Source organism: Pseudopodoces humilis, chromosome 4, assembly GCF_049639895.1.
Source record: "Pseudopodoces humilis isolate 2021_Gansu_Grassland_sample_001 chromosome 4, ASM4963989v1, whole genome shotgun sequence".
Lineage (NCBI taxonomy): Eukaryota > Metazoa > Chordata > Aves > Passeriformes > Paridae > Pseudopodoces > Pseudopodoces humilis.
In genome coordinates, this window is record NC_142203.1 from 4,332,107 (window position 1) to 4,349,105 (window position 16,999).

The 16,999-nt window shown below is 44.3% G+C and overlaps 1 long non-coding RNA gene across 1 annotated transcript; it reads right to left on the reverse strand.

Moving 5' to 3' along the window:
* Positions 1 to 10,862: 10,862 nt before the first annotated feature.
* LOC148184403 (uncharacterized) lies at positions 10,863 to 16,259 on the reverse strand. Its single transcript, XR_015772419.1, has 3 exons — positions 16,159 to 16,259; positions 12,678 to 12,779; positions 10,863 to 12,172 (listed from the first exon to the last, which is right to left on the reverse strand). It is a non-coding gene; the product is annotated as an uncharacterized LOC148184403 (long non-coding RNA).
* Positions 16,260 to 16,999: the final 740 nt, after the last annotated feature.

A 16,999-nucleotide genomic window follows, 5' to 3' on the forward strand; every position in this document is an offset into this window, starting at 1 on the left:
TTGCAAGGTTTGGGATTCCGTCAGGGAAACCTTTCTGCTGCCATTTATCACACATTCTACAGCCAGGAAAAAACATCAGGTAAAGGGTACTCAACCTGGCATGGGTGTGGAAAGACAGGGTTTGTGAGAGCAGGTAGAAATACAAGGTCAGGAAATGCTCTTTTATGGCAAAATATGTAGAACAATGCTATTTTTATTGTATTTATTATGGCAAGACCCTCCTTGGGGATTACCAGACTCTTTACCAGCAAACACATCAAAAGCCACATAAGTACCAGAACCCAGGCCACTTCAATTTCATCTTTTGTATATTCAAAGTGGGGGGCGCAAAAAAAGTTTAATTTGTATTTTTACAGCTTTGGCCAAATTCTTGCCTACTGTAACAAAGATATGGGATGTATTCAGAAGTGTATTCAGCTTAAAATATATCCTCTAACTGCACATGTCCTCAGTGAAACTTGAGAGCAGGAATTCATTGAAGGGAGCAGGACCTGTGAGAAGTTTCACCCATGCCATACAGTCTCTCTTGTTCCTCCCAGTGCAGATCCAGTGTCACAGCACGAGTGTCCACATCTGTTGTTGTAATAAAAACTGATTTTGACAACAAATTTCTGAAAGGGGCCACTGATGTACAACCAAAACTTAAGCTCACATTAAAAAAAAAAAATCAAACCAAAACAAACAAAAAAATCCCTAAAAAACCCACAAAAATTAATCAAAAACCAATTAAATCTAAAAAATATAATTTCTTCTACAAACCCATAGAACACCCCAGTATTTATGATTTTTAAAAAAATAACAAAAAGTTTTACAAAATCTATAAACTATCAACATAGTAATGATCCAATGAATGCACAAGAACACAAAATTCCTACTCCAACAATGATTCTTAAAAAATGAAAATTGTTAATTGTTAACTTAAAAGATTGGGTTTTTACAATTGCATTATACCCTAATGATACACCTCATTTTACTTCTTTATGAGTGTCCACTTCTGATTTTATAGAAGATGTAAAATTCCCACAGATATCCCTTTATCCTTTTGGGCTGCTGTTTTATTTAGAATCTCCTCACCGCTGAGGGTGTTAAAGCTCCCACCAGCCTTGGACCACAAATGAGACCAGTGGTGTGAGCTGAGCTGACCTGAATGATTCCTTCCCTGCCTCCTGGTCCCTTTTGCTGTGACCATGCCTTAAGATTTTAGCTTTTATATTTTCCATACATTTGTAATCCTGTGATTCTTTAGTGTGTGACTCTAAACTCCACATACAGTGTTGGATACTGCTTTCCCATTTTGGTCAGACACAGCAATTCCTCTTCAGGCCTGGGAATCAGGGACACCTCACTGCCTCAGGTCCCAGAAACACAAACAAAAGGGAGTTGGGGGCAGCAAACTTGGGGTAAATGACTTCATTACCCTAAACTGGAATTGGGAGATTAACCACCCCCCTCCAATATGCAAATGGACCAAACTTATAAAAGTATGAAAATCCATGACCTGTCATCCATTTTGGGTGCAGCCCCTGGGGGTCTTTGTCTGCCCTAAAGGTACCTGAAGGCCCTTCAATAAATATAACCACTTTTTGTTCCCTTGATTTTGCCTGGCCTCTGTTTTTAAGTAGCCCCGATAAGGCATCAGTGACACCACTCCCTTTTTCACACTCCCTCACCCCTGGGGTTGAGCAAACAGCAGCTGATTCACACCAGGAGTGTTGATTCACTCTCCAGGGGTTAAGGGACTGTTTCACCAGCCCCTCCACCTTGCTGTGTGAAAAGCCAGAGTTCACACGCTGCGGGGCTGTTTGCTGCTGGGTCACCTGTGTGGTAGCAAATGGATTCAGGAATTATCCAGGGGTGAGCCCCCAAGGACAGAGACAGCCAGAAAGGGACTGCCTGGTCCCTGATTTCCTTTGGAAACCAGTTTCAAAGCAACTTTGCATCTAAATCAGTGCTTTGGTTTTCCAAACAGCTGAGGTCCTGGGAGAATCTGTCCCAGGGTGCTGCCAGATGCTGATCTCTGCAAGAAATCACAAAGGAGATACTGGAAGTCCCTGGGTATCACCACCTACCTTTGGCCTTAATTATGTATTTTACATCACCTACTCCTTGATGGGGTCATTATGGGTTAAAGGAAGTGTGTAAAAAGTGCTCATTTACCTTATGCAGACTCCTTTCTCTGTAGTTTGGCCAACTGATGTGTGTCATGTGTAGATATCTCGCAGGACTGCCAAAGGGGTTCACCAAACGTTAGCTATGAGTCACATTCCAGCTTTTCTTTCCCCTACAGTGGAGCTGGAGAGGCAAAATTACAGCTGGAGGAAACTGGGAAACAAAGCAGCACAAAAAGCAGCGCAGGGCGTGCAGCAGAGGAGCCCGGGGTCTGTTTGCCCGGTGGATTTCAGATGTGGCAGCACTGACAGAATTAAGCAGGGTTTAGCACCTCCTGTGACCCTGCACACACACACACAGAGGCAGAGACAGACAACCCCGCAGCCAGGCACGCTGGGGAACGCATCCAAGAGCCTGCCACTGGTAATCCTACACATTCCACAGGCAGAACTTGGGACCGACAAGGCCCTTCTCATGCAAGGACAGTGCCGTGCCAGCCTAGGAGGTGGATGGGAAATGGGATGTCCTCCCCCAGTCAGCTGTAGCTGATCCAGGGGCATCTGCAGCAGAAGGGAAGCGCCTGGTGTGGGGATATTTGTGCTCGAAAGGAGTTACAAATGTGGAAAACTCCTTTCATGGAATTCTCCAAAGCAGTGCCTCCTTCAGGGGGTGAAGCAACAGTGATGTCTGGGCCTAAACTGGTGAAATTAAAACCGGCCAGCACACCTTATGAAACAAACATTTTATTTCAATAAGGCTGCCGCTCTGTCTTGACGCACTTGAATTTTCCGAGGTGTTTTTACCGCACAGCCTGCTGCAAGAGCTTTCATCATGTAATTTTCAGAGGGGGAAGATGTGATGTGAATAAACACTCTCCCTGGGAGGTGGCAGGTCCTCCAGGTTCTGCAGCTGCTGATGAGATCATGAGAAATGTGTGGGTCTGTTTTACCAACGCCCCCAGACGGGATCCGCGCCGCGGCGCTGCTTGGTTTGACTGCCCGCTATCTGAACCAGGTATCAGGGCTCCACAGGCAAACCCAGGACATGGCTCACAGGCTGTAGGGTAGGAAAACCTGAGGAGCACGGGTCAGCTTTAGGGGATGGGCTGAAGAAACTGGCTGATGGTCACAAGGTGATAAAATGTGTTTTTGTGGAGCTGAAAAATGGGAAGAGAGTGTAAGTCAGTGTGGGGTCCTGCCTGGTGCCTCCTCACAGCTAATCCACACTCCAAGGAGCACAAGAGACAAAGGGAGATGAGCAGAGAGGGTTTGGGAGTTACAGGAAAGCTGTGGGAAAAGGGTGCAGGGGGAGAAGAGGAGCCACTGTGTCTGAGACACAGCTCAGCCCAGACACTGGCACATGAAAGAGGCATCAGATGCCATAAAACATCTCATGCCTGCCAACAGGGACAGCTGCTGAAGTGCCTAGCAGGCAAAACTGGGCAATTCATATGATTTGCATGCTGTCATCTAAAGATACCAGCCTATTTTACCCCAGAATTCTGAATAAACAACACCATTTTTTTTTCTTTTCTTTCCATTTATGCCTTCCAATTATTTAACAAGCATTTAGTGCTTGAGTTCAGACAAGCACAGATGAAATTAACACCAGCCAGGACTTGGTGCTGAGAATAAATATGCTTTCTTTATACTTTGAGAAGTTAAAAAAATTCCACAGACTACTTATACATATGAAGAGGAAGAAATTACCTCCCTTTGTCAAGGCAGGTTGGCATGGACACAGTAAATGGGATGTTTGACTTCTGCAATAAATTAGAAGTACTGCCAGCAAGGATCCCCTGTCTAAATCTCAAAAATCAAGTACCTTCATTCATGGTACGTGCCATAATTTATCTTCTTGAGAAAGGTAATACCTTTACTCAGCCTAAAATTCTTGGCAGGAGAGCAGAAAGTCTGTTATTGTAATGCTGATCAGTTTCTCTGATTTTCAGCTCCGTATGTGGCAGGGCTGCTGTGTGGGCCTGGGGATTCTGAAGCCCTAATCCTACATTTTCAAAAGTGATACATGATTTTCAGGAAGCTGCATACACGTGGCTTAACGTTTTCCAGAAGTGTGTGTCTGGTGCCTCCTGGTAAAGTTCATCCAATTTTCTAAATTCCTGCTCCATAGTGAAAATATGGCTCACTAAATTCTTATTTACAGACTTCACCCTCTCATTGCAAAATGCTGTCCACTTTCCCATTGTGTGTTCTAAATTGTAACCCCAGCTACAAATTGTAAATTAATGCATGTAGGATGCCTCTTTTCTGGAAAAAGAAAAAAATATATAAAAGAAACAAATTTTTTTTAAAAAATAACCCTTCAGACTTCCATAGGAAGCTCCATTTCCCCAGAAACCTCTCCCCAGCAAACAAGTCACAGAAGTCTGGGTGTCTGTGGTCAGGGTATTTTCATGGTGCCATAAAGTCCAACCCCCTCTGCTGCACAGCAGAAAAAAAAAATAAATCTCAGGCTGCCTGGAAATGTTTCACTGGCTCAGCTCTGGAAACACCTCACAGATTTCATTTTTTATTCAGCACCACCTGGCTTTGCAATTGTTTGGAGACTTTAATGGCCATTGGGCAGTAGGCACAGGACTATTCATTCTTCTGAGGATTATATCTCGCCCACACAACAAAATTAAAATAGCACAGCTTTCCACTTTAAAGGATTTTACCCCAGGCCCAGAAACACAACAACATCAGTCCTTGTTCTAGAAAGGCCCCAAAATACACAGGAAACGAGTGGTGAAGGTAAGCACTGATACCATCCAACTTCTGCACCTGATGTATGTGTGAATCATGGAATGGTTTGGGTTGGAAGAGACCTTAAAGATGATCCCATTCCACCCCCAGCCATGGGCAAGGGCACCTTCCACTATCCCAGGTTGCTCCAAGCCCTGTCCAGCCTGGTCTTGGACACTTCCAGGGATCCAGGACCTCCCCACCCTCACAGGGAAGAATTGACTCCTAATATCCGATTTAAACCTGCCCTCTCTCAAACCTGCCCTTTCTCAAACCATCCCCCACCCTGCCCCATCCTGTCCCTCCAGGCCCTTGTAAAAACAATTCCTCTCCAGCTCTCTTGGAACCCATTTAGGCACTGGAAGGGGCTCTAGGGTCTCCCTGGTGCCCTCTTTTCTCCAGCTGAACAGCCCCACCTCTCTCAGTCTGTGTTCATAGCACAGCTGCTCCAGCCTGGAGCACCTGTGTGTGTTGCACAAGCCACAGGAGAGAGCAGTCAAAACCATCTCCATGTGCATGCTTTGTTCCCTCTGTCTCTGGGCTCTTGCAGGGGAAAATTCAGGAAGAACCTTTCTGGATCAAAACCCCTTTTCTGCTCTTGACTTTTGTCCTGGAAAGAGTGGGTTATCTGGCATTAAGACCCCGCTCTCCTTTCCCACTCCTCTGCTCCCCTGTCCATCAAAGTCAACAAACAAGGAGCACATGGAAAGGACATCACACCACAGCTGCTTGCCACAGCTCATTAAGCATCATTTTGGTCTCAGCTCTGTATAACAACCTTACTGTCCCCATCTTAGAGGGCTGTTAAAGCAGTAAATTTGCCACCTAGCAGAACTTGGGGGTGTCTGACTGGTAGCTTCCAATTGTTTCTTTTGGGAAAGCTCAAAACTTTACCTTTTTCCCTTGTGCCAGTGCCACATCAGTATCATTTGATGAAGGGCATAACACCTTCTGCAGATGGCTTTGTTAAGGCTCAGCAATAATTAATTGTCAGCTGGAAAAGATCTTCAGAATGGCAGTGTTCCTCTTGATACTGTGTTTGCTCAAAATGTCCTTTGCTTTATGAGCCAGAAACTCTCTTTGAGCAATGGCAGTTCCTGGGTTGTTGTGTTTTTTTTTTTAATTTCAGTCTCTTCCATAAGACAGCAGTTTGTGGAGCCAAGCCTGGTCATTGCCATATTGCAGAGTTTATTTTAATGATCTCTTCCTACCTGTCAGCCAAGGTGGTAGGGATATAATTTTGTGAACCTTTCAAGCAATCATTCAGCAACACTTTAGTACAAAGGGTATCATTAAATGACCAGTCACATGCCCACCCCAGGGAACACCAGTCCTGCTCTGTAATCTGAGTGACTCAGTCACTCTACCAAGTGCCACGAATGTGTGCCAGAGTAACTGGGAAAAAAAAAAATATCAGTCAAAGGCACACCATTTCTATTAAAATAATGATGTTTATTACAAAGATGTGCAGTCAGAATCTTCAAACTTTTGTCCTGCTGCTTCTTGCAGCCTCACCAACACGCTTCAGTCTGCCCTTCATGTGGTTGTGACATCCTAGGGAAGCATTTGTGTGTTTACACATTATTACTGTTAGACTTTCAACATCCAAAGACTTCAAAGATTCCAGGTTAACTGCGGGGTTCTGACATCTTGGGCCAGGTCTTAATGAAGGACTGCGTTTTTTGGAGGCACAAATAATTGCTGGCAGAACTAATTGCTGTAGTGTGCATATCTGATCACCTCAGAGCAGCCAGAAAAGCAGACAATTTTCTGGGTTGAAATTGAGCTGTGTTGTGTCAACAAGGCAGTAGTTTGCAGATGTGTTGTGGTTTGGTTTGTTCTGTTTTCTTTGCCTCTGTCACATCCCTGTATCAAAGGAACAAGTCCCTGAGTTGCTCTTTGCCTCTGAAACCTTAAGCCAGTCCCACAGTGCCCGCCTGGTGATGTTTTGGGCCTTCGAAATATTACTTTGTTTAGAAGTCCTTAGTTCATGGACCCTTAGATTATGAAAAATGGTGACTAAGGAAAGGCAGGGAAGCCTTTGAAGGCTGAAATCAGCCCACACCCACCATCAGGTGCTTCAGGAGAGTGGCTTTTCCAGGTAGGATCCTTCTCTGGTGGCACTCTGCCTTTAGAGCCACTGTGTGCTGAAGCCCAAGGCTGGGAGGTGTCCAGGTTTTAGAAGAGGGAACTTTCAGAGGCAGATGTGGAACTGGTGCTTCTCCAGCCCCCTCTGCATCTGCCCTGTGACCTTTTCTGACCCATTTAATGCTGGGTCTTCTCAGGACAGTTAAAGGAACAGGAACAAAGTGGTGGTTTCTGAAGCTTCTAAATGTCTTTGAAAAACTGCAGCAGACTCTCATCCACATCTTGAAAATCTGTCCTTTCATCTTTGCCACTTAGCCTCAGTTAAAGATGGGGACATGCAGAACACTCCAGACTCTATTATTCCCCAAAAGAGAATAAGAGTACCAGAACAAGACAGAGCAATCTACTGCTGACTGAAGTGCTCAGAGATGATGGGGACAAAGGCCAGCACAAGAAGAACAAAAAGGGACCTTGACCAACAAGTTTCCGAGAAGGAAAGATGAAAGAAGTGCTCCAGCTACCATTGAAGTGAGAGGAAAGATTCTCATTAAGCTAAATGGCAGTCAGATGAAGGACTTGTTTGCTGTGTACCTCTGTGAAGCAGGAGGAATGGATGCAAACCTGCAGGGAGGCCTGGAAAGTGTCAGAAGCAGACAGAAAGAGGGGCCCACTGCAGAAGGAGGGGGCAACAACAGGATTTCTAATCTGGCTTAGAAAGCAGAACGCTGCACCCCCCAGCACGGCACACAAAGCCACACACAAAACTTCAGTGGGAAGCAGTGGAAGCAACTCCCCCTCTCACAACAGCTTTGCTGGAATCTGGTGCTTTTTGATATTCAGGACTAATTGGGCTGAATCAGCCAAGCTGTAACGTGCCTTGGCTGGGTCACACGAACCTACCCCTAGAGCCGTGTTGGTCTTCTGAATACAGAACACGGCAGCGACTGAAGCTGTACAAACAAGCCCAGCCCGGACAGGTTTGGTCAGCTGCCAGCCCAGGGCACAATTCCCCTGACCCCTCGTCCCTGCACTGCCCCAGCTCAGCCCCACAGAGCTGGGCTGGAGCATCAGTGAGGAGGAACTGAGAGAGGGAGGTCCCTGTCCACCCCAGCTGTGGGGACACACGCTGCCCCTCGCAGCCTCTGATGTCCCCTGCACCTGTTTGGGGATGACATTGCACCCCTAATTATTTTTTTTCTCATTAGCTGTTTTAATTAAGTTTTAATTAATTGCTGCACTTAATCCTGTTTTTATCCACCAGCAGCTAGGCAGTGGAATCTTCCACTTTAGGCAGAACATAGCTTTTTTCTCACAGATTGTTGATTTTTAGAGGGACTTCATGAGACCACCAAAACTTTTTAAGTTTTACTAAACTAACCCTGATAGGCTTCAGTGAAGAAGGCCTGGGGGAGCTAAACCCTGGACACCTGGAATCCAGAATTTATAGCCCTCAAAGGACATGCTGGAGTGACCAGAAAATAAAGAAAAGACTATCAAAGGCAATTCAACATATGCTGGAAACTCCCTGCCTGTGAACGACAGATAATGAAAAGACAGAAAAATGTGGACAAGTTAGCATGAGAAACGAGAAAACAACAACCAGCAGAAGAGAGAACACTAATTAATGAGGAGGAAAATGTAATTTAGAAGCAATGAATGATAATTTGCTTGCCTGAAGTTCGTAAGAAAGCGGGAAGTTTGGGAAGCCGTGTGCACCTAGGTGGAGCTATTCCCTCATGCTCCCCAGGCTGGGATAGGGGAATGCCAGCTCCCAAAAAATAGAGTTAGGGAGTTTCACTTACCCCCACGTTTTGGGTGACACACCTACGACAGGATGAGCAAAACCACGCCTGTCACATCTGTGACTTTGATGCCTGACCAGGCTGCCTGTCAGCTGGCCAGAATTACACAAGCCTTTTGTGAAGCCTTTCACAAACAGAAAAATAAAATTAAATAAATATTTTATTTTATTTTTTTTAAAAAAAAAAGCAAAGAAATCTACTGTGTGGACAGAAGGAGGGAGGAGAATGGGAAGGTGGGGGACGGGGAGAAGGAAGGAAAAAAAAAAAAAAGCTGTTTATTAGCAGTTAATTAGATTAGCCTAGGAATTTCCAGATGTCCTTGGTCTGGTTTTCAAAATGAAGCACCCCAAGTTGCACCAGGAGGAAACAATTCAGGAAAACAGAGAATTGAAACACATAAATTCTGCATTTCCCATTGCTTACATAAGGACCTTAGGCCCCTTTGAACTCTAAGGTCCTACTCATAAGGACACTTGAGCATTTGCAGGAGCAGGGCACTAGTTTGTGCTATTTTTAACTTTATTTCATCTGTAAAGCCAGTAATTACAAACAAAAAGCCTCAGGTTTAAAAAGGCCACCTGACCATAAGATCACACTACTAGGAAAACCCATTTCCAAGCTAGCAACAAAGTAAAAGCTTCTTCTAATTATTTATTTTTTCTTTTTTTTAATGTAGGCCTTCAATGCCCCACACATTGACGTAAGCATATTGCTTTTTTAATGTTGCTTTTTCATCTGCCTCCATGTTGATGGTGTAAATCATTAAACTATCTCCCAGGGACACATTCCCAGCTGGGTTAATGGGATATGAACCCCATGACCAGTAAAACTCTGGTAATTTACATCAGCAGATGCTCTGGCCCTCTCAATATCCTTTGTTTTTCTACAGCCAAAGGAAAATTATTGTCTCCTTTTGCCAGCCCTCAGCACTCTGAACAGTGATTGAGTCTTATTTACTCTCAGGCTTCCTTACAGGGCACTGGCTTTGGAAAGAGGTGTCCAAGAGAAGTGCAAGGTTCATTGTCTTTGTTTCAGTTCCTCCTGAACCTGCCCTGCTTCACCTTAAAGCCATTCCTCCTTATCCTGTCCCTCCATGCCCTTGAGGAAAATCCCTTTTCCAGCCCTTCCTTTAAGCCCTCTTTAGGGAAACCTGGAATTATTTTTTAAAAAAAAAATACAAATTTTAAAAATCTGAAATGCAATTGTTCAGTACAAATTACTCCCTGCTTTGGCATGAGGGTCACTGCGTCTTTAAAACTTTAAAAATAATCAGGACCTCTTAGGAAAGGCCTGCTTGGAAAGACACTTGGGAAAACCACAGCAGCTGAGATATCCATCAGCAAATAAAAGAACAGTTCAGTAATGGCTATTCTAAATCTTGGATGGGCTCAGGCATTCAGTGTGGAGGAAGGTGCCCAAAATAACACACAGGGAACAGATACCACTGGGGATTTAGAGCTTAATTCCAAGGGTTTGAGGTTTTCCTCCAAGTTTTTGAAGAGAACCTCGTTTCCTAACAAGTTGTATCAATGGCATTGATATATTGAGGTGTGTTGTGGTCACTCAGATCTCTTTAGCCACCTCCCCTCCCTCCCCAAACCTGTTCAGCAGATTTAACTGGGACAGAGGTTTGGGATCCCTGGGAGGTTAAGCAGCCAAAGACAGATCCATCACGCTGAAGAGAAGCAGGCTGTCCTGCAAACTCCTCCATGTGCAGTTAGAAATCAAAAAAATTCACAGGAGGGGAAAGAAAAAGTTTTATAAGCATCTCAACATAGGGAAAAGTTCTCTGAGGGCTCAGTGTACACTAAGAGCCACAAACCCACACGTAAACCAGGCTTTTATTATTTCTGTCACTCAGGGGACTTACTGGCAGGAGCTGTCAGTCAAAACCCCCATAAAGCCAATTCCTATCTACAATTTTATCTCTATTTGCCAATGACAAATGGCCCAGCTGCCCAAAATTCAAAATTTCATCTATCAAAAAAAAGTTTTGCAGAGAACTGAAAACTTTCTGAAGAAACCAAACCCTCACCAAGATCCCCACAAAGACTCTGCTGTCATTTGGTCACTGAAAGCCCTCCAGCTTTTCATGAAACAAACTGCTCAAACCCCCCATTCAGGCTGAGAAGTCTGACCAAAAGCCCCACTTTGGCCAGTGCCATGCAGGTAATGGTTCCTCCTTCAGCTGGAAAAACAGCTTGTTCATCCTGGGAACAAGATTTCCATTGTGATCACAGGAGACTTGCAGGGACAAGAGGAGGCCTGGGGTAACAATGTCCTTTACACTGTCTTGGACCAGCTGATGTGAATCATACCCCCATTTCTACGTAGGCACCACTTTCCTTTTCAAGGCTAGACCGTGATGAGACAGATTTTGGGAGATTTGGGAGGCACCGGGGTTATTTTGAGCAGTGAGCTTGAGAAAAACATCCTTCTTTGCCTCATGACATCACTTATACCTGCAAGTCACCATGGAGACTCCAATTATTATCAGAGTGATTGCTTCAAAGGTGATCTTCAACACCGGGTCCAGGATGGAAGAAAAAGAAAACAGATCCAAGGTTTTTAATTTGCCCATACAATTGGAGAGCTGTAGAGAAAACAGGCACCATGGAAACAAGCCGCTGCATTATGTTGTACAAAAGTCTAAAAAGCAAGCAAGTTAATTTTCAGCCTCTCAGGTTATTTTCAGGTGTCTCAGGCTCAGCTTTGGACAGACAGTGGGCAAGCAGGCACTTGAAATGCAGGCCTCCATTCGGGAGCGGAGCAAAGTGCCCTCTTGGCCAGAATATTTCTTTCCACATCCAGCACTGCTCACTCTCACTGGTTTGTCGAGACCCTTTTAGCACTCTGAAATGAGCTCAGGGCTGTGCAGGCTTGAGACAGCCCAGCCTGTGCCACTAGAAGGGAGACAGGACTGAGGAGCACACGCTCCTTTCTACCCCTCAGTTTCCTCTCAGCTAAAAAGGTGCATTGCTCACTTCAGGGCTGGTGGTGAGGGGGTCCTTTGAGGTCAAACAGAGTTATGGGTACCTCATGTGGTGCTGTGGCCTGCCCTGCCACCCCAGAATGGGAATTCCCACCCCTGCTCTTAATTGCTCAGACACAGCAAGGTGGCAAATCCTCAGAGAAGCTTCCACGTGGACGTTCCTTGTTGTCATTTATCAGTGAACAAAGTGCTTTAGTGGCACGGAGACCAAAGCAGCTCTGCCTTGAAGGGTCAGGGGGATATTTTAGCAAGCATGTCCCAAGAAGCTAAATGCATCATTTTCATGGATGAAAGGCAGCTTTGACCTTCTGGCTCCTAAAAGTCTTGATAAACACGACTGCTTTACACCTTGTGGTGTGACAGACTGGCTGAGGATAACAAGAGCCTCATTTTTCATTTCAGACAGCTGGAATGTGCAAGTTCTAAAGCATAAAAGCCTGAGAAGATGTGACAGAAATAGTCAGTACACATTTGTTACTGGTGAAAAACTAGTTTTGTTGCTAAATTTTCAGTACCAGCTGTTAAAAGCAGCAGGAGAGATTTCCACCTCTTGCTAACTTCCACCCAAAGATAAAACTTCATAACCAAGAAAATCAGCTCTGTTTAGAAATGCCAGGGTGCAACTTCCCCCTTAATCACCCATGTTAATAGCTGAACTTGGGTGCCCCAACAAATTTATCCCAGCAAAGTAGATGAACCCATCCTGCTCATCCATCACAGCTGTTCCAGAGTGAAAGGAAATAGCAGCTAGCAGGCGACCAACCCCAAGCAGAAGACAGGAGGAGAAAGCTTGTGCATCTGCTTTGTTCCACACCCAACACACTCTGAAAAAAAAGAGATTTCCCTGCTTCTCCCAGCAGGATGATTTCAGCACATGGTTTTTCAGGTGCTCCCTGTCACAGCCTGCAGGGAGCTCACTGTGAGATTTCTCTAACTACTCACCCAAGGGGCTCTGCTGGTTTTCTCTTCAAGGCAAGCCTGGGAGTCCAGGTCACTGAAATCTGTTTGGTATTTATGATTTATTCTACTCACTTCTTCCCAACCCTGGAAGATTGAACAGGATCCCTGAGCTATATGTTTGACATGAGAAAAATAATGGCTTTCCAGTCACATTTTCTATTCAGTTTACACTTTTAAAAACCCATGTTCTTATTCATCTGGATAATGTTAAAGTAAAGACAAAGAGGAAAAAAAAAAAAAAACCAAAACCATGCAATTAGGGGTTTTTTTTTGGGGGGGAGAACTTTTGCCTCTTGAAAATTTTTCAGAAACACTAATAGATGGTTTTAGCTGGAGGGGTGAGGGGGGAAGTTAGCCCACTGTGAAAGCAATGTTTTTGAAATAAACAAATGGGCAGCTGCTTCCACAACAATAAAGGACGTCAGAAATTTTCACAGTAAATAATCCAGAGCATTTATTTTATATGCCAGCTCAGAAAATCCTTCTTTCCTATTTATCATTGGATAAGTCAGCTAACTCTTCCTGATTCTGCAAATTCTTTCATTTTCCTATCAGAACCTAAGAAAAAAAATAATGTAGGCCTAATTTAATTTGTCTGATGGATTTTTAAAGAACTAACAATGTCAGACAAGCTTGCTTTGTTAATTTCTATGGGTCTGCTTAAAATATGAAGGGAAGGTGGCAGAATTCAGTATTCAAATGGTGTTTGGGCAGCTTCTACACTTCAAAAAGAGGAATAAAAAAATACAAAAGGAAGGGCAGGATATGGAAATTGAGGCTAAGCTTTCACAGAACATAAATCCCCACTGGAATGGTAAAGCTGCATGAAAAAAATAATTAATTTTGAGAGCCTGGATCAGCCAGAGGCCTCTGGAGATCCTCAGTCATCCTGGGTGAGCTACAGGATTATATCAGAACACTCAGGGCTTCAACCAGGCTGGACTTGGAAACCTCCAAAGATGGAGACAGTAAAACCTGCTCCAATATGTGCCTCCAATCTTATTTCATTATATAAATAATGATGTCCTCCATTACTCAGGAAAGCTTAGACACCACTGAAACCTGAAAAAACTCTGTGTGAACAGCACATCCCCCTGCCAAGCTGAGCATGAAGTCAAGGCTGCCCGTATGAAAAACCCATCAGATTCCACCCCTTTGTGGTTCACAGATGATGGTCAAAGCCACACAACCTTTCCACTCCATCTAAAGCCACAGCTAATAACTCTTACAGGACGTTGTCCTTCAAGCACAAAAGGGACAAGATGACACAAACTCTGTTAGGAACCTTCACAGGCACTTGCTGACAGCAGAGGACACGATGCTCCAGTTTCTGAGGACCTGTTTCCAGAGTTCAATGTGCCACCTCTTGCTGATTCATGCCCTGTGATCTGCACAGGGCCTGCAGGCAGGACCACGAGGTGGGACAAACAGAATTGGGACATTTCTCAAAATAAAAAAAATAAAAAAGAAAAAAAAAATCAAAAAGTGAGGAAAAAATGGAATTAGTAACAATGGCACTGATGGAGAGCTCAAGCTTTACAAACTTGTAAATGGAAGGTATCGAAGGAGCACAACAGAGTTTTAGCTGCCTCTGGTTTGGCTCCAAGTGGCTCAAAAACTGCCTTTTTAACCAAAGTCTCTCTGCTCTCTTCCTTTCCAGGGGTCCAAACTCCAAGCCTACAGATTCCACATGCTCTAAGCTGTCACAGGGGTCAAGAACCACCAGCTTTCCATGCCCACAATAAACAGCTGTCCTGTACATGAACAGCAAAACCAGGATATTCAGAACAGGCCAGATGAATGTTTGTGCACAAGACCAGAAGGATTAACTTGCTACATTCAGGCTTTCAGACTTGTTGGCATGGGCACAAGGGATACAGCCAAGACTTTCAGCATCACAGAAACTCTGCCTGGGTACTTAGCACTGGAAACCAAAGAGGAAAAAAAAAAAATAAAAAAATTAACCCTCATAATATTTATTCTTCCTGGCCCCATGCACATATGTGGAGAAAAATAGAAACTATGTCAAATAACATCTAGATACCTAGTGCCTCTGCTCAGCAAGAGGAAATTTAAATTTGAAAAAGTAATGTATTTTCCTTGCCCCAGTTCTACTTGCCAAAACAGTAAAATCAGTTATCATCATAAACATTAAAAACAAACAATCAAACCCTTCCCCAGAAAAACAAAAAAAACCTACCCCACAAACAAAAAAAAAAAACCCAAACAAAAAAAATTCTCCTAAAAAAAGCCCCAAATCCCCCCCAAACAAAATAAAGTCACCAAACATGGAAAGTTTCTTTCCAGCTCATTTAAAGCTGCAAACTTAGAAAGAATAGATCAGAAAATCTTAGAATAGAGGTTGCAAATAAGGATATGTTTAGTTCTACAAAACACCAGAATGGGAAGTCTTTCTAAAACCTTCATCCTGCCCCCTTCACAATCATGATTTTTTTAAAAGTGAAATTGCTAGTCCTTAACACTGTTTGAACTGCTCATATCTGATGAGCAGACTAGTGAGCAAGCACAGGACCAAACTCACATGACTGCCTTTCCCACCCCAATACCAGCTCTCTGAGGTGTTATTTGCTCTCAGATTTACATATTCAGATTTGGGATAGCAGTCCTCCATCGAGATTCTGGCACACTCAAAGTCTGCAGGAGAGAAGTGACACAGATTTGAGCTGAAATTACTTCAGTCCAACCCTAAATATTGCCAGCTACGTATATTTTTGTATATCTATAAAACCCTCAGGGTTTCTTCAGCTATCTCCCTTCTCCAGACACCTCACTGGTGTGTTGTTAAGACTCTCAAACCTGGGATTTCAGCACTACACAACTCCCCAGACTGGCATTTCCCCTTCTCTTTCCCCAAATGCAGAATGAATCACTTTCCCCCCCACTTTTTCCCAGTTACCTTGCCAGCCAGCCTGGTCAGCTCTGTGTGACCTCTGCCTACACTTGTCTAAATGCTAATTTAACTTGACAACTGAGCTGCTCATTCCCCATCTCCCCAGTGTAGCTCAATTCCTGATTACAAAATCTGAGTGTTAAACAGGAGGACAACCAACCCTGCGGCTGGGGTCAGAGGTGAAGGGGGAGCAGGATTAAAACTAAGCAACCTGTATTTCCACCTGAATAATGATGACCCCTTGAATGTGTTTGTCCCTTGCCCCTTGTATTCCCATCACTTCCTACACTGGCCAGGATATCACAGGCTCTGGAATATTCCTTGAGTCAGTTGGGATCAGCTGTCCTGGCTGTGTTCCCTCCCAAATCCTTGAGCACTCTCAGCCAGGGTGGTGAGAGGAGCAGAGAAAGGCCTCGTTGTGCAAACACTGCTCAGCAATAACTACAACATCCCTCTGTTATCAAACGCTGTTTACAGCACAAATCCAAACTACATCCTCCTACTGGTGTTTTCTTACAGTGAGAAAAATCATCTCTGTCCCAGCACACTCACCTTAAAGCAAAACCCCCAGGGAGAAAAGGGACAAAAATCCAGCCCCTTGCGAAGTGGCACTAATTGTCCCATGCAAGCTATGATGATGATGATAATGCGACAGCCACACAGAGGGAATTTTTTTTCAGCTGGAATGAGTAATTTGATGACAGGATTGCAGCTTCTCCACCTACAAACCACAATCATGCAAATAACATCTTACCACTGAGACACCTGTTTGTGTAAGCACGGGCCTAATCACTTACATCTGAGGAATTCAGAGGGTATTATTAGGGCATGATAAGGCTTATTAGGGATTAACACAGCGCTCTAAAGACACCACAACCTTCAGCTGCTCAGCAAGGAAACAAAATTGCAGCATCAGTGGCTTCACTTTCAAAATGCAAATATAAAAATGGCAGAATTCTGCACCAGATGCAGCCCCATTAGGCAAACCTATTTTTTTGCCACCCTCCCTTCCAACAGGGTGTTTCCTCTAAAAACTCCGGTTTGTGTCTGCCACCTGACAGACCTGACCATGTGAATCAAATGCATGGCTTCACTTCCCAGCCTCACTTTGCACCAGAATGCTTAAATAACGTGACTCTTCCCAAAAACTGGCTTCTGCCTTGCCCCTTTTCATCAGGGATCCTCCCTCTTCTCCTCACCTGCGCTCTTAGCTCCCAGCTACCCTTGCCTTTAAGCAGGGCAGGACTCACAAGTGACATTCTGATCCACCTGGAAAGCAACAGGTCATTTCCAAACAACCCTGGAGCAAAGGGAATTCTAAACTGGGATCACAAGGCTCCCTCTTGCCAAGAGCAGTGGATGAATTTACAAGCCTCTCCCACAGGTGGCCACA